Genomic DNA, 24,008 nt, shown 5'->3' with positions numbered 1-24,008 from the left:
AAGAAAGCCTGGTATAAGGAGACTGCATTATTATTTCTGTATACATGAGTTGGGGCAGCTGAATTGAGCTTAGTTTCATGAGGGCTTGTCATGCACTAGGTTGCTGTAATTGCAATGGATAAAAAAATGTGGAAGAGGAGGTCACTGTCCTCTTGTACCTTTAAGTTTTGTACTGATGGTGGATATATGCACCAAAGTATGCATTAATATAAGCGGGTCCTGGATTGATAAATGTTGTAATAAGACAGAAGGGAAAAGGTAGGAAATAAAACCAGGGGGAAGGCAGTGGCAGTAGGGATGAAAAGAAGGCTGGAAATTTGAATGTTTAGAAAGGAGACAACAGGAATTGGTAACTAGATGTAGGAGGAAGAAGGAGGCACCTGAAATGATAGTGGTTTGTTGGTTTGGGTGAATGGTTCTGGGGTGCTACCACCAAACATCAGGGAAAATATTAAAGAGCTGGAAAATGAATGGCAAATAAGGGCAGAAACAATGATTTCTCTTTCTAACATGTTGAATTTGAGATGTCTGTGGCAAATCCTGGTAGACATGCAGGGAAGACCTTTGGATATGTGTGACTTCAGCCAAAAAATGAAATCTAGACTAGAGGAAAAGATTTGGGGGTTTATAATGTTTAAGGACTAATGCAAACAGTAGATGTAAATGAGGTTAACTGGGAAAAGAGTGTAGAGGGAATAGTAGTCCAAGAAAGAAGTCCTGGAGAAGAACAAAACTTTAGGGGCTACTTGAAGTAAGAGGACATTACAAGGAAGACCAAGAGTGTATAGCGAGGGAGACGGAAGTGAACTGTGTCCCCGTGTCTGCATGCTGATAGGCCCCTGTGTGCTGTAGAATAACACCCCTCCATTGTCCCAGCAAAACAGATGGCAATTAAGCTGAGCCAATCATGGAAATTTGCCCTGCCAGTGATATGATTATCCATGAGCATGTGAGGCAGTGCTGGCCAGGAAGACATAAGGGGAAGCCCGAGGTCTGCTATTGTTTATAGATTTGCCTGTTTTCAGGCTCTCAAGGAAGATATCTGAGGATGCGTTTGTTATAACTATAACATCCATCTTGGGCTCCGAAATAACAAACATGAAAGCAAAAGCCAACAAATTACATGTAGTATGTACTAAACTATCCCCATCTCCCCACTGTTCTTATGTTGAAGCCCTAACTTCCAATGTGACTCTATTTGGAGATAGGCTATTTAGGAGGCAATTAAGGTTAAAATGAGGTCATAAGTGGGGGCCTTAATCTAATAGACTGATGGCCTTATAAGAAGAAGGGTTCTCTTCTGTGTGAGGACATAATAAGAAGGTAGCCATTTGCAAGCATGGAGAAACCTCATCAGGAACTGAGTCAGCTAGTGTCTTGATCTGGGTCCGCTAGCTCTGAGAACAATGAGAAAATACACTTCTGACATAGGCCACCCAATCTATGATATGCTGTAGGATGGCCTGAGCTGACTGACTATTTATGTTGACCCTGTATGTTGTTGAGAGAAAGAAGAAAAAAGGGTAGGAAGGAAGAGAAGTCCAGTTAGGGGAGAGTGATATGGAAATCAGAGAAGATAGGTTACTTCCAAAGGATGAAATGGTGGAAAATCTCTAAAAACACAAAGATCAAGTTCAGTGAGACTGGAAATAATTTCAGAAGGTCATTGTGAACCTAACAATGCAAATGATATGGTCAATATCCGAAGGAATAGGAGCTGCTCAAGGGAAAACCAACACTAACAACATTTTCAAGAAGTTTGGTTGAAAAGGGAAGGTAGGGAGGCATCTAAAGGGATGTGAGCACGAGGAAGACTTCATCTCTAGAATGGGAAAGTTTTTTAATTTTATAGGCAGAGGGTCAAAAGTTTGGAGAGAGAGGAAGCTGAAGATACTAGAAAGAGGGAATTTATGGGACTATCTCTGAGAAGGTGGGAAAGAGTGGGCTTAGGAAGAGAGATGAAGATTTTAGCTTTGAATAGAAAAGACACGTTCTTCTTAGACTGTATGTGAGGAAGGAATGGGAAGCAGAAGCCAGAGAGGTGACATTATTCCTTGCCCTAAAGTGGGAGAGAATTTTTTTGCAGAGAATGAAGGGGACGGGTGTTGTCTGGAAGCAGGAGTGGCTGCATTCTCTATCTCTGGACGAGCTCACACAGCTGCCTGTTGTCAGACTGGGGGGTAGCATGAGCCCAAGAATGTGACCCTGTTAAGTCACGCATTTCACTGCATCCAAGTGAATGATAGGTCACTGGAATTGCTGCTATATTGAGATAAAGTACATGCCACAGGGCCTTATCAAGATTGGAAGTGATCCCAGGAGATATGTGACTGCACCAGGAAAAAAAAGGAAAAGATGAGTTAATATGTTAAAAATAAGGAGGTAATTTTTTGTGAGGTTACTCTTAAAAACGAATTGTATCTCTGGGATTTGATAGCTTGATTCTGTCAGCCTAGTATCTATGGAGGGATGAGCAATATTTTTAACTTTTATTTATTTTTATTTTTATTTTTTAAAAGATTTTATTTTTAAGTCATCTCTACACCCAGCCTGGGATTTGAGCTTACAACCCTAAGATCAAGAGTCACAAGTTCCACCAACTGAGACAGCCAAGCGTCCCTATTTTTTATTTTTAAATTGAATACATGCATAGCAATTTGATAATTACTATCACTATACTATAATTACTACATAAGTCTCTGGCTTATGTAGGCCATTAGCTGTGGAGAAAGCAGGATCCTGTGAGTCCTGGTAGCACACTTAAGAAAGCTGGGCAATAGGACGATTCTCAAAAGAGATCATGGTTCATTTGATCAGAATATTAAAAAGTGTAGAGAAGAAATAAATATATCATTAGCTGTTAATTCTACTGGTTTATTAAATAACAACAACCATCCACCTGGACTTCCCTTTTTGTATCCATAACTTATTTATTGCCATATAAGGAATCACATCAAAAAAACAAAAATAGTGTTATTGTTTTCTCTCATTATTCTGTGTGTTGACGGGACTCAGTTAAGCAGTTTTTGCTTGGGGGCATCTCACGCTGTTGTAGCAGATGGTGTTTGAGGCTAGAGTCAGCTTGTGGATCACCTACTCAGATGTCAGGAGGTTACTACTGGCTCTTGGCTGAGACCTCACCTGGAACTTTAGCTGGAAAGTTACCCTTGGCCTCTGTGTGGTCTTGCTACTTCTCTCACAGCACAGTGGCTAAGTTCCAGAATGAGTGTCCCAAGAGGAGCACGTGAAATCTGCATGGCCTTTCTTGTCCTAGCCTTGAAAATTCCATAGCATCACATAGCATCACAGTCCCCATCAAGACTCAAGGAGAGAAACAAAACCTCCACGCTCTATGGGAGGAGTGTCAGCCTCACACAGGAAAGACATGTTGGATGGGGAGTCTTAATGCAGCCATCTTGGAAAATACAGTCTACACACTGCTTGAGCACAGAGCAGCACTCTATCCAGATGAGTCTTTTTTTTTTTAATTGAATTCAATTGTGTGTGTGTGTGTGTGTGTGTGTGTATGTTCCAAAATTCATTGTTTATGCAACACACCCTGTGCTCCATGCAATACGTGCCCTCCTTAATACTTACCACTGGGCTCACCCAACCCCTCACCCCACTCCCCTCCAAAACCCTCAGTTTGTTTCTCAGAGTCCACAGCCTCTCATGGTTCATCTCCCCCTCCAATTTCCCTCAGCTCACTTCAAGACAGACTTCTTACCTCTCTTCCAACCATACTCTCCTTTTGGAAATTTTGTCTTTGTGGCCCTATGAATGGTACCTGGCCAGACCTTCAGGGACATCTATGTATGTTGTCTGACAAGTTAAGGCTGGGGTTATTCCTTGGCAGAGACTTCTTTTAAAAATGGAATTTAACTTTCAGAGCAATTTTATATTCATAGCAACATTGAGCAGAGGGTACAGAGATTTCCCATGTACCCCCTGCCTCACACTGGCAGAGTGTCCCCTGCTATCAACACGCTGCTCCAGAGTGGTGTATTTGTTTCAGCTGGTAAGCCTACATGGACTTATCACGATCACCCAAAGTCCATAGTTTACATTAGGGCTTATCCTTGGTGTTGCACATTTCATGGGTTTTGAGAAATGTATGAGATCTATTTCCCATTATAATACCATACAGAATACTTTCACTACTTGTGCTCTGCCTATTTGTCTCTGATCCCCTCAAACTTCTGGCAGTCACTGAGACTTTTTAACTAAAGCACTTTGGTCCTTCTGCTTCTAGTCTTTATTATATGTTATTATCATAATTATATTTCCTTAAGAAATTCATGAAGTGTTACTAGCACTCAGTAACTAGGTTTGGAGATTACAAATACAGTAAAATGGTATTTTTCTTCCTCTCTCATCCTTCCACATCTGGCCGACTTCCTTCCTGGCATATAGTATACAGCCAGTTACATTCTCAAGCCCTGGCCCAATGGAATGAAATTTGCAGAAAGACATCTTTGGTAAAACTAGTAAAAAGAGAGACATATCAAGCACAATAACATTCTACAGTTATGCTAATACTTTTGCCTTCTAGATCCTTCATCTTGAGGGTTAGATAAGAAAAGACCAATTTCTTTTCATCCTTGCCTCCAAAATTAGATCTTGCTCCAGATTCCTCAAGGTGGGAAATCTTCTGGTTTCAAATAACTAATAATCCGGACTGGAGACAGAGAGTAGGAATAACTAAGATTCTTTGGAGTAGGCAGAGGAGTTGGGACTTGTAACAGGGGTCCATAAAGTATAACAGATGGTCCAAATTTGGTCTGACATCTGCTTTTTTTTTTTTTTTTAAGATTTTATTTATTTATTTGACAGAGAGATCACAAGTAGGCAGAGAGGCAGGCAGAGAGAGAGAGAGGGAAGCAGGCTCCCCACTGAGCAGAGAGCCTAATGTGGGGCTCGATCCCAGGACCCTGAGACCATGACCTGAGCTGAAGGCAGAGGCCCCAACCCACTGAGCCACCCAGGCGCCCCATGACATCTGCTTTTTAAATAAAGTTTTATTGGAACACAGCCACACAAATCATTTCTGTATTGTCTATGGCTGGTTTCATACTATAATAGCAGCATTGAGTAGTTGTGACAAAGACTATTTAGCCTGTGAAACCTAAAATATTTACCACCTGGCCCTTTTTTAGAAAATTTTGCTGGCTGCACATCTAGAAAACCATGGTGAGGAGAAAGAATACTGGAAGCTGTAGAGAGGACACTGACCTGGCCCCCATGAGATGGACTCATGATAGGATGAGGGGCTGTAGGGGGAAATGCATGAACCTTTTGGCATCAGCTTCTGGATTCTGTGTAGTGTTACAGTACTATGACACATTCTGGGAATGGACTATATGTATATGCCTTTCTGAATAGTAATGACAAAAAGAGTCACAAAAAAATAAGGAGGCCTTCCATCCTTTTGCAGTTTTATCTCCTGCTTCATCCCACTGTGTCCTCTATATATCTCACACTGTAGCCTACTTCCTAGAATGGAATCTGAGACCTCAGGTTGCTCAGACTTTGAGCAGGTTCTTTCCTGGGTCGTAATTCTCTTCCACCTTTTTGCAGATCTCAAAGCTTCAATCAAATTGCCAGCACACCAGAAAGGTTTCCCAGATGCCCCCATCCTTAACCCCCAATGAATTTGAGTTTCCCTCATACCACGTAACACAGTTTATACCAGATTGTTAGAGCGTGTCTTTCTCCCTCACCAGATATCTGCAACTGGAGGATAGAAATGTGGTTTTTTGTTTGTATTCCTGTTTCACTTGGACACTCCCCAAACTCCTCTTATGTCTATCTTCTCCTTAGTTCAATCCTGATAGACTTTAAATATTTATTGACTTGAGCATGAGTGTTTTGATTGTAGTTCCACTTCCTCACTTGCAGAAGTCTAAAGAAAACATACTTGGGCTCAAGAAGAGTTTGTGTAGCTATTCGTGAAGAGTAGACAATATTTATTGACTTGGTCTTGAGAGTTTTGAAAGCAAAACCTTTGTGGTGTCATTCTTTTTCTCATGAAATCTAGAGAAAGAGTACTTTGACTCAAAAATAGTTTGGGTAGCTGTTCTTGAAACTAGAAATTCCTCTCAGACAAATACTCCAAATGCCTAGAGTCTGTCATCTAATGAAGAAATGGAAGCCATTAAAGCAGTGGGTGAATGGAGATTACGTCTGGTGAAGGAAGCTACTGTAGAAGCTGCCGTCTCTCCTAAAACCAGAGGAGACTAGATGCTCCTCCTTTACTGATATCTGCTCTAATTCTCCCCTTCAGCCAAGATTAAATCAGAGGGGAGGCTGAGTCCAGGAAGCCTGAATGAAATTTTCCTATCCCAGCAAGTACTTTTTGTGCTAAGAGGGCAGAGAGTACCGATTTTGTACTAGAAAAAAAATGGATCCCATTCAAATATAAATTAATTTCTTCTCTTCAGAGGTGTTCACCATCATCCCCCAACTGATGTCATCATTATGGTTATTACAGTCATTTGACTGACACAGGAGGAAATGACTAGTTTAACTCTATCAAAATTTTTTTTAAAACATTGTTTTAGATCTGGACAAAGGATAGCAAGTTTAAATCCAGGACTATTTTTCTTAATAAAACTTATTGAAACTAAAATAAGGAGAATTTTATCACCAAATGTGTTTCTGACTGGTATAATCTTTGTTGTTCTAAATATCATATAGCTAATTTTTATTCCTGGAGTTTGTCTAATACTGATTAAGTCAATAAGGACTAAAATGTTAGTACTCAGAAGGATGAATATCAGACACACTTGTAGTGAAGGTAGTTGCAGTAATAACAAGTGCATTTTACATTGTTCTCTTTTTGAAAAATTAAGTAAATAGATTATAGAAAGGTTTAATATTTAATATGAAATTCACTTATAATGTTTGGGACAAAGTTTCTTTAATAAGACACTTTTTGTTCTTAAGAGTCTACTATTTCAACATTATTTATTCTCTTCATTGATTTAGTCTTAGAATATGTTCTATTATTATTGTTGCAAAGAATTATAATGCTCATTTTGATATGAAGAAAAAGACAAAGGAACATATTGTATGCAAAATAAATCCATGACAAATGCTCCATTGAAGACCATCATGTTGCTGCATCAGTCAGTGGTTTCCTGGCTTAGCTTAGTAGAGGTAAAGCTCAGTGTCTGGGTCACAGCCAAATGCTTTTTAAGAGCCATGAAGTACAGACACTAAATTTCCTTTTACTCAACTATAAACCTACTGCCTGATGTTAAGCAATCTTCATTGAATTGATGGTCTTCCTCACAACTTATTTTACTTAATCATATTTATTAGGGAAGCTTTGCACATCAAAAGCACATTTTAAAATAATCCCATTATTAACCTTAGGGCAAATAAGTTAATGCAATATATATTGCCAAGTTTATTAACTATCTTCTTGATGAGCTAACAGCTGTGTGGTGAAGACAGTAGCCATCAATTAGATGAGCCACTATCTTGGGACCAGAGTTTGCAGCATGGAATAGCTCAGTTATGGGCATTGAGAGGCAACTGGATGGACGTATTTCCAAGGATTTCTCAGTTCTATGCCCTATGGGATAGCATTTGTGAAAAGCCTGGGCACATTGGTCGATTTAGAAGGCCAGAACACATTTATGTGGCTTTGGAGAATTTTAACAAAAAGTGATTTTTAGAATAACATTTAACATATCATATAATTAAATATTCATATTCAAAAGTTGTTATTTAAGGTATTCTCAGGTATACATAATAAGAAGTGTAAATCATTGAGCTTGTAATAGTCTTTACTCCTTTGCAGAAAGATGTCATTAAATAGAAATAATAATTTAAAAGAGACAATTAATGCTTAAATGATTAGTATTTTCTGATGAAGTAGACACTACTTTGAGGGATAAGAGTTGACTAACATTTCAAAGTAAGAAAGAAATCCTTGAGTCTTATGCTCAATTAAGTAAGGCTTATTATAACACAGTTGTTCTAGGGCTGGGGTAAAAGGGAATTTAAGTATCTTGTAGGTCAAAGTCTCTTTTCTTTTAGAGTTTGCAGAGGATCAGGAGGGAAGTTGTTCAAATGCTGAAACTTATAAAGGGCATTTTCCTGGAGGTCACGGGCACTTGCACAAAGACAGTGGAAGCTTCTTGTCCTCATGCTTAGAATAACCCAGGAGTTGGTCCACATGAAACATTTAGCCCAGGACCTGGCACCAAGTAAGTGCTCAAGACATTTAACTGTTGTTATTATTATTCCTCCAAAAATAATTGGATAAAACTCTAGGTTGTTGATTCCCACCTGAAGGTATGGTCCCCTTACTGATGTTGATTTACTATAACATTAAGCTATAATGAGAAGAAAAATCAAAGGTGTAATATAAACACTCTCCCTTGACTTTGCTGAGGGAAAAAAAATTCTGTTTATTGAAATTTAGACGCTTCATTAAACCTGAGGTCATTTTATTTAAAAAAAAAAAACAAAGTGTTATTGGAGTCAGAACACTGATTTTATTTCAAACTTCCACTGAGAAATTGTCTCTATTATTATAGAGGAAAAAACATAATGAAATGAACGTTCTAAAAATGCTACTCTACCATGAAACCTTGGATGGATATAAAGATGTGTGTCCATCAGCCACTGTTATTGGGAGCTGGCTTTGAACATGGGAGAACTGAGCTAGGTGTTATTTAGTCACAAAGAGTTACAGAATTCCATCTCTTTTTTAGATGATGAAGAGACTACAGAGAATAAGGAAGCCAAATTCCTTTCTTTTGGGGAGCTGATGTTCCAATGGGGAGAAGGAAGTTGAGGACAGACAGTATACAAATAAATAATAAACAACATATAATAAATAATGGAAGAATACAAAAAACAAAGAACAAGAAATGAAGAAAATGAACCAGAGTGACTGTAAGGTTATGTGAGTTGGGTGGAATTGGTGGTGGTCTTGGTGAGGATGGTCAGCGATGACATTTGGGCTGAGAACTGGATGGTGAGATGGAGGCTAGTGGTCATGTTAGGCGAAGAGGTCAGTATGATAAACATCTCCAGAGATGGACTGCACCAACCATTCCCTTCCTACATGGGCATGCCACTCCTCCTAACCAGAGGCAGCATCTCTTTCCCTTCACTTGAGTCTGGGCTGGCCTCGTGGCCTCCAGTGCCAGGACTTTGGTTTTGAAGAGGCCTGGCAGCTCCTGCTATTCATCTTTGAAGCCAGCTGCCTCTGCATAAATTCAATGATTCCGAAGCCGCCATGTTTTGTCAGGAAGCCCAAGCTACAAAGAGGGGCTCCACAGAACTCCATCATGAGTCAAGACTTCATCAGCCTTCCATGCCACTGTGGCTGTGCACAACCAAGGACTGAACATGCTCCACAGGGAAGGGAAGACCTGCCCTGCTGAGGTGAGTTGACCCAAAGAACTGCGAGAAAGAATAACTTGTTATTTTAAGTCACTGCTTCTGGGGATAGTCTGTCACACAGCAAAGGATAACTGAAGCAACGGGAATGGAACAGCCTAAGGAATTAGGGCTTTCTTTTGGGGGCGACTAAACTCTCAGAGCTGAGGGTAGAGGGTGATAGAATCTCCTGTGGCTCTATGGCCCAGCACTAGAGTCACCCTCCCTGGGGCTTCCTGGGAGGTAGAAGTGTTGCTTGTGCAAGACTGTATAGGAAATTGCTGGACAGAGTGCAGCTTGCTCTGATGTGTATCTGTAGGGATGAAAGTGCCATGGCATTTCGTTTTCCTTTTTCTGGGGAGAAGGGATAAGTCCTGGTCCCTCCTCTAAGTAGTGTGTAGGAAGCAGTAACTGAACAGTTTGGGTTGGGGGGGTGCTGTTTGCAAGAAGGGGAAACTGGAATCCGGGGCCCTCTCTCAGAACTTGCTTACAGAGGCTCAGAGACATGCATCCTACTGCTATCAGAGAAATGTCAAGGGTAGTTCTTGGAGGATCTGGGATTCGGGTTGCCCATACTTTGGTTGGAGAAGTTTGAAGATGGGAAGCTGGCTGGGGAAGCTGGCAATGGTAAGGTAAAGGGGGAGAGCAGCAGAGAAGAACGCCAGCAGCTCGGGGGTTGGTGGGGCACCAGTGTGAGAAAGTACCCAAGGAACATGTGGGCTCTATGGAGGAAGCGGAGCTGGAGACTGCCTGTGGGCTTCACCCAAAGGCTGTCTGCTGAGAGAGAGGGTCCCAGGGCATGCTGTGCATGGAGGAACTGTGGAGGCAGGTCTGAATAACCCATCAGAGAAGGCATTGCTCACATCAGGGGACAGTGCAGTATGGGTCGGGTGGCCCCAGTGGTGGTAAAGATGGCTCTAAAGAACATGTGGTGCACCCGCCACAGGAGAGCTGATGTTCTGGTGTCAGCCATGACAGAGGGCATTCGCAAGCAAGAGACAGTTCAAGTGAGGACAACACAGGTGTGTGGCTCAGCCATCACATCTGTTTCGCTAAGCTCTCCTCACTTTGTCCCCAACCAGGGGAGCCAGGTGGAAGGTGGGAGGAGATGGCATGAAGACAAGGAGGGAATGAGGACATCTGAGCTGTCTCCTCCCACTCATTCTGAGCACAGGGCCAGACCTGAGCAAGGGAGAGGAGACAAGCCTTACACCGGGGGTGAGGTGACATTTTTTATTTAGAATGTGAGCCAAAAGCGAAGAGCTCTTTCTGACACGGCTTGAGTGGGAGGGGCAGAGCGTTTTTTTAGTTGAATACATATGATATATAACATTGTGTAAATGTAAAGGTGTGCGGCTTGCAACTTTGAAATGCTTTTATGTTGTGATACGACTGCTGTTAGAGTGATACCACATTACACGATTACCGTATAGTGCGTCGTGGTCTGTGTTAATCATACCGCACATTAGATCACCGTGGCCTAGTTACTTCTCACTGCAAGTCCCCGGAGTGTTTCCCAGGGCCCTGGTGGGGGAAGAATAAAGCCCTTTTCCCTTCAAAGTTTAGCCCATTCCGTTCAGAGTTCAAAAGCCCTAAGGGAGAAACAGGTTTACCGCGGCTGAGGATCTGAAAGAGAGCCTCTGTGGCCGGCACACAAGGACCCGCAGAAAGCAGGGGGGAGGGGGGAAGGTGAGGCTGGAGGGAGAGGAGGACAGAAGTTGCATCCTGTGTTGCTTCGCAGCCCAAGAGAAGTATCTAAATGTTAGTGAGTGTTTCAGAAAGCCACTGGAGAGTTTTAGGCAGGAAAAGAATAGGGCCTTATTTTCATTTTTCAAACACCTCTGGCCACTTTTTGGGGAACTGGATGGGAGGGGAAGGGCTGAGGTGGGAGATGAGGTCTGGAGGAGACTGCTGGAGGTGCAGAGGCCAGAGCGGGGAGGCATTGATGGGGATGCTGCTGGTGGGGGGAGGGCGTCATCCTTCACAGCGCGGTGGTTACAGGCTGAGATATATGTGGGTTTGTTATTTGACAAATTGAAGGCCGACTAGACAGTTGGAGGTTGGGCCAGGGGTATTTTTCAGTGCTTTGGGCTGAATATATAAGCAGATCTCGGGCTCCAGGGAGCATACAAATCACCTGGGAAATGGTTAACATGGAAATCCTTGGGTTTCTCCTTAGCCGCTCTGATAGATCATCAATGGTGTGGGGCCCTGGAACCTGCCTTGTTAAAATCCCCTGCCTTCTCATGGTTTCTTTCACATCAGCTGTGGAAATATTTTTCTAATGAAAGCAAAATTACACTGTTGGAACTACACCAAAATAAAAAACGCTGCACAGTGAAGGAAACCACCAGCAAAACCAAAAGGCAACCTACTGAATGGGAGAAGGTATGTGCAGATGACATATCTGATAGGGATTACTAATATCCAAAATACATAAAGAATTTACACAGATCACCAACAAAAGAAACATATTATTCAGTGCAAAATGGACAGAGGACCTGAGTAGACATCTTTCCAAAGAGAACATACAAATGACAGACAAACACCTGGGAAGATGCTGTACATCACTGATCATCAGATGAATGCAAATTAAAATCACAATGAGCTGTCAGTATACACCTGTCCAAAGGCTGAAATTCTACTAATGCTGGGAATGCAAACTGGTTCAGCCACTGCGGAAAACAGTATGGAGTCTCCTCAAAAAATTCAGAATAGAAATGCCATAGGATCCACCAATTCTACTATTGCATATTTACCCACAGAAGACAAAAACACTAAATTGAAAAGACACGTCCCCCTATGTTCACTGCAGCATTAGTTACAATAGTCAAGGAATGGAAGCAACCTGAATGTCCATCAGTAGATGAAGGGATAAAGAAAAAGTGGCATATATACAATGGAATGTTCCTTGGACATAAAAAGGAATGAAATCTATCCATTTGCAGCAACATGGATGGATCTAGAGGGTATAAAGCTAAGTGAAATAAGTGAAATGTCATATGATTCATTCATATGTGAATTTAAGAAACAAATGAACCAAGAAAAAAAGGTACAAACAAACAAACAAACAAAAAACCAGGCTCTTAATATAGAACAAATTGGTGGTTGACGGAGGGGAGGGGAGGTGGGGGGGTGGGGATGGGTGAAATAGGGGGAGGGGATTAAGAGTATAGTTATTTTGGGGCACTGAGAAATGTAGAGAATTACTGAATCATTCTGTTGCACACCAGAAACTAATATAACACTGTATGTTAATTATACTTGACTATAAACAAACAAACAAATAAAACATAATTTTAAAAGTGTCTGCATTCTCTTGCAGATGGTTCTAGGACCCTGAAAACCACCAATCCTTGCTGTGAAAGAGGCTCCATTTCCCTGTGATTTTGGCTTTCTCAGATGTGCATTTAACTTTGCACTCTGAATTTCGACACTTATCAAGTGTTTCTTCTTTCATTGTTTTCATTTTCTTCATTCCATGGTTTTCTTTCCCTCAACCCTTGAACCTTTATTTTTTTGAAATATTTTATTTATTCATTTGACAGAGGGAGAACACAAGTAGGCAGAGCACAGGCAGAGGGAGAGGGAGAAGCAGAAGCAGACTCCCCACTGAACGGAGAGCCCAGGCTTGATCCCAGGACCCTGGGACCATGACCTTAGCTGAAGGCAGATGCCCCCCTGACTGAGCCACTCAGGCGCCCCTCAACCCTTGAACTTTAAACACTTTGAGGACTAGCTTTTTTCCCTTCCTCCTTCTTCCTCTTTTTATTTCCCTCCTAAAGGAACAGAATTCCAAGTGGATAAGTACTTCTTATATGTTTTTAAAGCAACACAACACTCACAGTGTAAAAATTTTTAAAGGACAATGTATCAATTACTTGCAGAGCAATTTAGATACAGAAGTGGCTTAATGGTATAAATAAAGGACTCATTTTCTCTAGGAAGTAACAAAGACACTGTCTCCAAATTTTCCCTCCTATAACCAAAGACATTTTGAGAGAAAAGATTCCAACTCACAGGCAGTAAATGGTAAATGAAAATACACAAATGCCTTTATCAGGCATTTTAATCTAAAAAGCCAAAAACACCCCTAAGGTAGCAGACATTTAATGCTGTCCTATCAAACCTAATGTAGGGCAGCTTGCTTTTACCTACAACAAATGGAATTTGCTCCAGATATCTGGATAACCTTGATCAAGGAGCAGGAAATATATGATTTAATCATATGGGGCCTAATAACTCATATTGGTTCAAGCCAAAGTTCGTAAATGTCCAAACTGTCCCCAACAAGATTATCTGATGGCAGATGAAGGGGGGAGACATTATACCTTGATGCTGATGAGAGAAGGAAGTCATTTGAGTCATTGTTGGGGAGAGAAGCAGAACGTGGGTGTTATAGGAGGTCTATTATATTCTTCCAAATAAACAGCTATTTTTTTCCACTAAAGAAAATCCAAATGATTCTTTAAGAATGAAATATTTTCCTTTTTTTCAAAATGTTTTTCTAATAAAATTTGTATATAGGAAATCAAGAATTATTCTTATCTACTCAAAGCATTTGGTGAAAAAGACAGACACAGACTTCCAAAAAGCACCATGTGTGAGTGAAAAATGAATTTTTATTCTTTCTGATTACTTTTCTAAGCTCAAGGAAACCACTAGCCAATGCAGACAAGTTGTCAAAGAAAACGTATTTACCCAAAACTGGGGCCAGATCAACATGAAACAACTAACCAGAACATGTTTGCCACACCTGGAGAGTAGGTGAGATACCTTATAAAACCCACATGAGGGGCACATGGGTGGCTCAGTCAGTTAGACATCCTACTCTTGATTTTGGCTTAGATTATGATCTCAGGGTCATGGGATCGAGCCCTGGATCAGGCTCCTGGTCAGTGTGGAGTCTGCTTGGGAATCTTTCCCTCTCTCTCTGTCCCTTCCACCTACCCCCCAACGAGCGTGCACTCAGGCTCTCTCATAAATAAATAAATAAATAAATATCTTAAAACAAAACCCAAAAAACACATGTCCCAAGCTGAAGATAATTCAATATGCCTTGTGTGATTGCTTATCTGATGGTTACACATAGCATACAAGTAGAAAGCCAATTGGTATTCAGTCATTTTTATTTCAAAAAGCTAGAAAAACAGAACTAATTCCTATTCTCCTGAAACTGTTCCAAAAATAGAAATGGAAGGAAAACTTCCAAACTCATTTTATGAGGCCAGCATCACCTTGATCCCAAAACCAGACAAAGATCCCATCAAAAAAGAGAACTACAGACCAATATCCTTGATGAACACAGATGCAAAAATTCTCGCCAAAATACTAGCCAATAGGATTCAACAGTACATTAAAAGGATTATTCACCACGACCAAGTGGGATTTATTCCAGGACTGCAAGGTTGGTTCAACATCCACAAATCAATCAATGTGATACAACACATTAATAAAAGAAGGAACAAGAACCATATGATACTCTCCATAGATGCTGAAAAAGCATTTGACAAAGTACAGCATCCCTTCCTGATCAAAACTCTTCAAAGTGTAGGGATAGAGGGCACATACCTCAATATTATCAAAGCCATCTATGAAAAACCCACCGCAAATATCATTCTCAATGGAGAAAAACTGAAAGCTTTTCCGCTAAGGTCAGGAACACAGCGGGGATGTCCGTTATCACCACTGCTATTCAACATAGTACTAGAAGTCCTAGCCTCAGCAATCAGACAACAAAAGGAAATTAAAGGCATCGAAATCAGCAAAGAAGAAGTCAAACTATCACTCTTTGCAGATGATATGATACTATATGTGGAAAACCCAAAAGATTCCACTCCAAAACTGCTAGAACTTGTACAGGAATTCAGTAAAGTGTCAGGATATAAAATCAATGCACAGAATTCAGTTGCATTTCTCTACACCAACAACAAGACAGAAGAAAGAGAAATTAAGGAGTCAATCCCATTTACAATTGCACCCAAAAGTATAAGATATCTAGGAATAAACCTAACCAAAGAGACTAAGAATCTATACACAGAAAACTATAAAGTACTCATGAAAGAAATTGAGGAAGACACAAAGAAATGGAAAAATGTTCCATGCTCCTGGATTGGAAGAATAAATATTGTGAAAATGTCTATGCTACCTAAAGCAATCTACACATTTAATGCAATTCCTATCAAAGTACCATCCATTTTTTTCAAAGAAATGGAACAAATAATCCTCAAATTTATATGGAACCAGAAAAGACCTCGAATAGCCAAAGCAATATTGAAAAAGAAAGCCAAAGTTGGAGGCATCACAATTCCAGACTTCAAGCTCTTTTACAAAGCTGTCATCATCAAGACAGCATGGTACTGTCACAAAAACAGACACATAGATCAATGGAACAGAATAGAGAGCCCAGAAATAGACCCTCAGCTCTATGGTCGACTAATCGTCGACAAAGCAGGAAAGAATGTCCAGTGGAAAAAAGACAGCCTCTTCAATAAATGGTGTTGGGAAAATTGGACAGCTACATGCAGAAAAATGAAATTGGATCATTTCCTTACACCACACACGAAAATAGACTCAAAATGGATGAAGGACCTCAATGTGAGAAAGGAATCCATTAAAATCCTTGAGGAGAACACAGGCAGCAACCTCTTCGACCTCAGCCGCAGCAACATCTTCCTAGGAACATCGCCAAAGGCAAGGGAAGCAAGGGCAAAAATGAACTATTGGGATTTTATCAAGATCAAAAGCTTTTGCACAGCAAAGGAAACAGTTAACAAAACCAAAAGACAACTGACAGAATGGGAGAAGATATTTGCAAACGACATATCAGATAAAGGACTAGTGCCCAAAATCTATAAAGAACTTAGCAAACTCAACACCCAAAGAACAAATAATCCAATCAAGAAATGGGCAGAAGACATGAACAGACTTTTCTGCAAAGAAGACATCCAGATGGCCAACAGACACATGAAAAAGTGCTCCACATCACTCGGCATCAGGGAAATACAAATCAAAACCACAATGAGATACCACCTCACACCAGTCAGAATGGCTAAAATGAACAAGTCAGGAAATGACAGATGCTGGCGAGGATGCGGAGAAAGGGGAACCCTCCTACACTGTTGGTGGGAATGCAAGCTGGTGCGACCACTCTGGAAAACAGCATGGAGGTTCCTCAAAATGTTGAAAATAGAACTACCCTATGACCCAGCAATTGCACTACTGGGTATTTACCCTAAAGATACAAACGTAGTGATCCGAAGGGGCACGTGCACCCGAATGTTTATAGCAGCAATGTCTACAATAGCCAAACTATGGAAAGAACCTAGATGTCCATCAACAGACAAATGGATAAAGAAGATGTGGTATATATACACAATGGAATACTATGCAGCCATCAAAAGAAATGAAATCTTGCCATTTGCAACGACGTGGATGGAACTAGAGGGTATCATGCTTAGCGAAATAAGTCAGTCAGAGAAAGACAACTATCATATGATCTCCCTGATATGAGGGAGAGGAGATGCAACATGGGGGGTTAAGGGGGTAGGAGAAGAGTAAATGAAACAAGATGGGATTGGGAGGGAGACAAACCATAAGTGACTCTTAATCTCACAAAACAAACTGAGGGTTGATGGGCGGAGGGGGGTTGGGAGAGGGGGGGTGGGGTTATGGACATTGGGGAGGGTATGTGCTATGGTAAGTGCTGTGAAGTGTGCAAACCTGGTGATTCACAGACCTGTACCCCTGGGGATAAAAATATATGTTTATACAAAATAAAATTTTAAAAAAACGTAGAAAAACATCTCAAACATCTTTTCAGTTGTAGGCCAAGAGCTGGATGGTTAATATATACGCGTCTGGAATATATTAGCAACTTTTATGTTGGGGAAACACTTCCCTAAATAATAAAGTATTCCGAATGTGTTTGAATTCCCAAGTAGAACATGATATTTTTTGATGTTTATATTTCCAGTAGGGAGCATGCTACTTTTCCCCTTCCTTAAGGAAGACCCTTCCTTCAGGCAAAAATAAATGTCTGATATAAAGCACTCTAAGTATGAAAACATCATTGTCTATGGTGTTATACAGAGACACATAGTTAGAAAAAAAGGAAGACATTTGTCGAACTAATGAAGTTTTTAAAAAACTCTAAACTATCCTTAATAATTACATATAAAAAATAGTTTGGTACCTCAGTGGAAATAGCTGAAAGTATAGGAAATTTTTCCAAAGGCATTCAAATCCAAGATGACACAGAAAGGTTTGAGATGATTGATCTATTATCCTGAGGTAATATCTCTGCCAGAATCTGCTTGATAGTTTTTATGGACTCTTCAAAAAATGTCCAATTTCAGAAAAGAAATTGACATGTCTGGACTACGTATAGAAGTATTATGTCATTCACTTCTTTTCTCAGAAGAAACTCATTGAGACTAGAATGTTTTCTTTTCTTTCTTTGTTTCTTTTCTTCTGTTATCAGATTGATCAAGCCATTGGAGCACAAGTTTTCAATTGAAAAAGGAATGTGTTTGGTCTTGTTAATTAATACAGTAGGCTCTAGATTACAAGGAGGCAAACCAGGTTCTAACCTCAGAAAAGGACATTTATGGGAACACACTTCATTACTGCGTGTCCCTGGAAAGGTTGTAGGTATGCAGACTTCGCGGAGGAAACTCTTTAACCTGGTCAATTACATAATTGTGTATCAGCGCACTCTGTCCATCCCTTCTCCCCTTGGTTCCCATTAAATTTTCTTCAAAGAGTTATCTTTTTAAAAATAGTATTTCCCATTTGCCCTTCCACTTAGAATCACAGAAAATACCTGATCGATACAGGCAATAGGAAACAACTTACCTGAGTGTGAGATTCTCAAATGACTCAAGCAAAGAACACTGTCTTTGATACCCTGTAGTTTGTGATATGTGCTACTTGATGAGCGGATGGAAATTTTTGTGTCATCTAATAGAGTTCAAGGAGATATTTGGCCAGGAAAACAAATGTATAAAAAAGAGAAACCACTATTTAATTTTGTTTGTTTTTGTAGCTAAAAAAAGTGATTGTCCTAAATATGCTCAAATTTGCCATCTGGTTCTCATTCCGTATTCTTGTGGTTTAAAAAATCACTAGATCCAGGACTGCCTATTAGGGTTATTCTGATTAAGAAGGGATGGGAGGACAGATGGTAGAATTATGTGGTAGAGAAAGTGATGGGGGACAATGAACTATTTAAAACAAATACTCTGTCAACACAGGGTTGGTTGAATTGTCGGGTGGATACTCTAAGTTGAATGTTATGTCTGGAAAATTCACATGCAAAAATCATCACTAACAGAAGGTAAAAACTTTTGACAAAAATGTATGTACATTAATACAAAAATCCAAATGACATGTGGATCATCACTATTATTGTTTGTAGTTGTTAGCACTTACTGAGAATTTCTACATCAGAGATTGGACTAATTTCTGTTTTTTAATTGAATAATCTCATGTTAATATTATATTAGTTGCAGGTGCATGTATAGTGATTCCATATGGATGTACTATGAAATGGTCACCACAGTAAATCTAGTTATCATCCATCCCCATACAAAGTTGTTACAATGTTACCGACTATATTCCTGTGCTATATGTTGTGTCCCTATGTCTCACTCATGTTATAACTGGAAGTTTGTACCTCTAAGTTGCACTCACCTGTTCCGTCCATCCCCTCACAGGGGCCCTCCTTCCCACTGGCAAACCATCAGGTGGTTCACTCTATCTGAGTCTGCTTCTGATTTGTGTTGTTTTGTTTTTAGATTTCCACATATAAGTGAAATCATATGGCATTTGTCTTTCTCTGTCGAACGCATTTCACTTAGCAGAATACCCTCCAGGTTGTTGCAAATGATGAAGATTTCGATCTCTTTTATGGCTTGAGTTGTACTAATTTCTGCCGTGTGCTCTCTCATTTCCTCCTCAAACGACCCTGAGAACCAATTATTCCTACTACATTTTTTCAGATCCAGAAAGTGAGACTTGGAGATTTCCACTATTTGCCCAAGGTCCACTAAGAAGTGGCCAAACGAGAGACTCAAAACCGGTCCGATTTTGAAATCCTTACCTACTGAGCCACACCGCTGTCGTAAACCCTGAATAATTTTGAATGCAGCCAGTTGGAATTTATCTGCTTTCTTCTTCCGTTCAACTTGTTTTCCCCAATGTCCACCCTCTCCTTCCACTCTTCCCTTGAAATACACCTTTAACTTGTCTGTGACCGAGGGAGTTTCCAAAGGAGCAACACAAGCGAGACAGAACTCTAGATGGCATGTCCCCGCCCACTCGCATGCTCCCTCCTTGCTGTACAAAGCAGCACAGGTCATTTTTAGCGCGTCTCATTTCTGCAGCCACGCACAATTAACTTCGCCATCACCCTCAGGCCTTAGGATGTTAATATCTGACTGACTTCACTCATGCATCGACAGTCCCTGTTTGGAATTCTTTCTTAGTTCTCCAACATGTTAGATGGTGACTTGCCAGCGTGAATCTCAGTAACTCTGTGGTTTTCTCCTCAGTGTGGTTTTCTCCTGCCATTGTGGCAACTCCCCATTTAGAATCAAGTTTCATTAGTGCAGTATTTTCACAGTCTTCCAGGTGGTCAGTAAAGAAGTTAAACCAGAGAGACCTTCCACCTGACCTAGCTGTGTGCTTTTTCAGGAGACCATCCTGGAAAAGCTTAACATGAATATGGACTGTGAAATCGGATTTTGTGAAGCCTGTGAACTTGTTATCAAGGGTCAAAATAATTCCCTATGTGGCAATCCTGTGAAAGGGGGCTTGGGATAGCAGGAAAACTAGAAAACACAGGGGGGAGGATGAAACAACTTTAGTTCTCGTTGCTGGAGGTAGCACGAGGAACAATGCCTGTGGTGCCTAGAACATGGTTGCACATTTTTAAAAAACAAATCATTTTTTCCCCCAGAAATGGGTAATACCATTTTACTTTCACAGCACAGGTTGGATTTTCAGCCCTTCAAAATATGATCCCAGAAGGTGGACATTATTATCATTCAATGCACAGAAATGGGGACGCACACAGCCACTTTCTCTTTGGAATCAGATCAACGTCCACTAATTTCCACTGACTCTTGAAAGGCAAGTTGTATTTAGCAATACAACTAGTGAATTGTACATAATAAACACACAATAAGCATTTGTTTAATATCCTTGAGAAGCCAGTCGGAAGCTCTGTCATGAAGATCTCGCAGATGTGTTTCTAGAAGATAGAACCATACCTTGAACCTTCTCTCCCCTCTCCTGTTTGTCAGTGGGGGATTTGACTCCTATACATTATGGCTGAAATGAAGACTTGCTCTCTTAGTTTGCTCAGGCTGCCATAAAAAATTGCCAGAGTCTGCATGGCTTAAATGACACACATTTATTTTTTCACACTCCTGGGGGCTGAAGGTCCAAGATCAAGGTGCTGTCAGGGATGGTTTCTGGTGAGGCCTTTCTTCCAGGTTTGTAAACAGCCACCTTCTTGCTGTGGCCTCGCTTGGCCTTTCCTTCTGTGCATGCATGGAGAAGGAGAGAGAGAGGGAGAGATCTGGTGTCTCTTCTTCTTGTAGGGACACCAATTCTATCGGATCAGGGTCCCAATCTTACGACCTCATTTAACCTTAATTACTTCCTTAAACCCCTGCTCTCCAAGTCCAGTCACATTGAGGGGTAAGGGCTCAACCTAGGAATCTGGGGAAGGGAATGGACAGAATTCAGGCTGTAACACTTGCTGATGCTGCCTGTTGCCTCCACAGTTGAGCTGGAAGTCTGATATGGGTGTGGTCCATTTCTCCTCTCCCCACCTGTCGCTCCTGCTCCGGAGACATATACACCGTGCACTGCACGCAGCCCCACCCCGCCCCAGTGCCAACAGGTAGAGTCTCCACAAATCCCCATATCACCACACGGCAGTGCCCTGCTTCAGAAGACAATGAGGCAGTTCTGAGCCTCACAAGGCCCGGGATGATAGCCCTGCCTGCACGTGTGCTGTGTGGTTCTGGTTCCTCGAGAGAGAGAGCAGCTTCTCGAAGACAACTGTGCAGCCCCCTCCGCTGCTCTACTAAGTCATACAGTATCCTCTAAAACTCCCCTCCACCCAGAAGCTGTGGATGTGACCTCACCCAGAAACAAGATTCTTGCAGAGGTGATCAAGTTAGGATGGGGTCACTCTGGATGGGGGTGGGCCCTAAGTCCCATGACTGGTGTCGTTGTCAGGAGAGGGAGACACAGACACACGGAGGGAAGGCAGCCTAGAGAAGACAGAGCCCAGAAGCTGGGGGTTGAAGTCACAAGCCAAGGAATGCCAAAGATTACTGGGAGCCTCCAGCTGAAGATTCCTGATGTACTTTTTTCTTCCACATAGTCCTGTCCTGTTCACAAGCTGCACTCCCATAGGACGCTTCTAAGATGGTCTTGAACCTGACCCCAGCTTGCTGTCACTGTGGCTGCTGACCCCATTGAAGCCATGGTCAGCGTTCATTCACTGGGATGGTTCCTTCCTCTGCCTCTCTGCTCTCATGCTTGACACCTTATAATCCATCCTGGGCAGGGTGGCCAGTGGGATTTGTAAACACTTAGGTCTGATCTCCTCCCTCCCCTTCTTAACCCCCCACAACGGCTTCCCATTGCAATCGGGATGAAACCCAATTGCTTATTCTGTGACCTAGCCTCTGTCTACACTTCCACCACCACCTTACATCACCCCCCACCTCCACTGGCACCCACTTTCCAGCCACAGCCGCCTCCTTCTGTGTCTATGACACCGAGTTCCTCTGCCTTGGATGTTCTTTCTCTTGGGGCTTCACTTGCCTGGGGCTTCCAGCCACGCATGTGCACCTGCTTACTTGAAACCTCATTGGCTTGGAGAGACCTCTTCTGGACACACTATTTCACATAGTCCCACAGTCTCGCTGTGTCACATCGGGTCTCTCTAGGCACTTTGTCTCCATCTGACATTTTTCTCATGTGTTTGTTTGGTGGTTTTCCTCCCTTACCTGTAGTGTGATGTCCACTCCACAAGAGCAGGTCCCTTCCCTGCCTTGTTCACTGCAGGAAACCAGTGGTATGAACATGGCTTGACATGGGATAGCTGCTCAGTAAATAAATATTCGTTCCATGAATCAACAAATGAGAGGCTGAAGAAATGATTGCCATGATTGTACTCACAGAGGCTTCCAAGGATCACCAAGTGACAGAGAACCCTCCTTGCTTTTTTTCTGAGAAGATCTTCTGTCGTGCCGCCTGCCCCCCGCAACCCCGCTCCAGCTTTGCATTGTCCCAATGTCCCATGACATTGTCCAGGTTGGAAATATGCTTCTTTTATCACTCTGAGTGGTTGTTTCATTGATTTCACCCTAAAAGCAGTAAGTCATCAAGTTTTCCTTTTCTGGGCCTGCCTCAAGGGGTATAAGAGAGTTAAAGATCTGTAGAATACGCAAGTGGTGATATGCGGTCGTTTCCATGGGCTGGGATGAAAAATGGTCCTTGACCACTCACTGATGCCTGAAATTCCTCTCATAGGCAAAGCTTTTCATTCTAAGTCAGAGATGCAGCTTAAAGATATCAGCCATGGGAGGAGACCTGGAAGGCCAGCACATACTGGCCCCTGGACAGGAGGTGGGACCAGCCACCTGGGAGGGTGAGAGTTGACGATCAGTTCCTGCGTGTGGCTTCCTTAGCGATTTTTATCCCAGTGTCAAAGCGAAGAGCTGAGTCATAGTCAAGTCACTGACTTGCGGGCAAATGACCAGGGGGCACTCCGAGATGCATCCTTACTGCGTCGCAGCCCCTTCTTTTCCTTGTTTTGGTCAAATTTCATTCTTCTCTTGCCCATGCATATTCTTGACTTCATTTTCTCCAGATCTCCCCTTCTCCCTACAAATTTTCTGAGGCTGTTCCTTACGTGTGAAAAACACATTTCTCTTCAGCTTTTCTTGACAAAATCCATCGCTCGCAAATTTGTCTTCGGAATTATGATTCAACAAATCTTTTGAATCTAGTCCTCGAGTAAAACTCTCCCTAGGGGGAGAGAAACAAGATTGAAAGTCAGTAATTCCCGACCTGTGAAACCCACCTTCCTGACGCTCGTTCCTGACTTGCTTATTGGGTCTGTGCCCTGACATGCCCTTCAAGTGCCCGCCCAAGGGACGATGTCTGTCCCTTCCTTCATGTTCTCAAAAGCACGCCATAAATTACAAAAGCACTGTAGTCGTTTCCTAATGTTATCGGAATTGCTTACCTTAGGCATATTTTTTCACAATGATAAATATCCATGCTGTCCTGATTCCACATCTATTTTCAAAGGAGGGACAGAGGGTTGATGGTAAGTCAGCTGTTCGGAGCACAGAGCACAAAGGCCCAGATACGGATCTAAATGTAGTCATTGTGCATCCTTACTCGGCACTTGAAATTGAAATTCAGGCCATATTTTATCAGAGAACTTCTATTTTATATGAAAGGAAAGGGGGGGAAAGGCATTGGGCTCTAAAATAAAAACAGATGTTAGTAGAATCAAGTAAGATAAGGCACATAGACTCACTTTGTAAAATATATTTTTTATACAAATACAAAGT

Source organism: Enhydra lutris, unplaced genomic scaffold, assembly GCF_002288905.1.
Source record: "Enhydra lutris kenyoni isolate GAN:26980312 unplaced genomic scaffold, ASM228890v2 scaffoldscaffold32, whole genome shotgun sequence".
NCBI lineage: Eukaryota > Metazoa > Chordata > Mammalia > Carnivora > Mustelidae > Enhydra > Enhydra lutris.
Note: the sequence above shows the minus strand (reverse complement) of the source record.